The sequence below is a fragment of the Carlito syrichta genome, unplaced genomic scaffold (genome assembly GCF_000164805.1).
Source record: "Carlito syrichta isolate Samal-C Ts95f unplaced genomic scaffold, Tarsius_syrichta-2.0.1 Scaffold152692, whole genome shotgun sequence".
Classification (NCBI taxonomy): Eukaryota; Metazoa; Chordata; class Mammalia; order Primates; family Tarsiidae; genus Carlito; species Carlito syrichta.
In genome coordinates this window covers 1-894 of record NW_007096788.1, presented here as the reverse complement: position 1 = coordinate 894, position 894 = coordinate 1, and the positions used below count along the sequence as shown (strand labels likewise).

Sequence of the window (894 nt, the reverse complement as noted above, 5' to 3'; positions counted from 1 at the left end):
GCATGGAGTACTGTTACAGTGAGGCAATGCTGGACGCCCACTCCGAGGTGTACTGCAGTGAGAAGATGCGCATCATTCTGCATGTGTTGGCCACATGCTAGGTCTGGTCCAAGTCTGGCTGCCAGAAGCTGAGGCTGGACGAGGCGGGTGTGACGGACGAGGTGCTGGACCCACCATACAGGCCTTCATCCTGGAGGTTATTGCCAAGCATGGCTAGTTGGCCCGTGTGCTCTGCAACAAGGACCCCTTCACACTCAAGTCCTCAGTGTACCTGTCGTGCCTGTTCCCCAACTCCAAGTTCTTGTTTGTGGTACATGACAGCTGGGCCTCCGTGCACTCCATGATCATATGCAAGGTCACCATCACTGGCTTCGACCTCAGCAACTACCACGACTGCCTCAAGTAGAACAAAACCATCGAGGTTATGTATGCACAGTGCATGGAGGCGGGCAAGGACAAGTGTCTGCCCCTGTACTACAAGCAGCTGGTGTTGCACCTGCAGCACTCCCTCAAGCTCATCCTTGATTTCCTGGGCATTGCCTGGAGTGATACTGTTTTGCACTGCGAGGACCACATTGACAAGCTTGGTGGTGTCTCTCTGTCCAACACCAGTCATCAAGCCAGGTCATCAAGCCTGTGAACTTGGAAGTGCCCTCCAAGTGGACTGGCCACATCCCTAGGGATGTGGTGCAGAACGTGGCCCAGATCAACCCCATGCTGGCTTGACGCAGCTATGAGCCCTATGCAAACTCACCTAACTAAGGCAACCCTGACTCCATTGTCATCAATAACATAAACTGGGTCTTAAAATGTTACTATAAAACACCAGTCAATCTGAACGGATATTTTCAGGTGAACCAGACCAGCACCTCCTTCCACTTAGGAAACTCGTGA

The 894-nt window shown here is 52.6% G+C and overlaps 1 pseudogene; it reads left to right on the top strand.

Annotated features, from left to right (window-relative positions):
* The first annotated feature begins 26 nt into the window (after positions 1 to 26).
* On the top strand, positions 27 to 894 carry LOC103251983 (annotated as a pseudogene).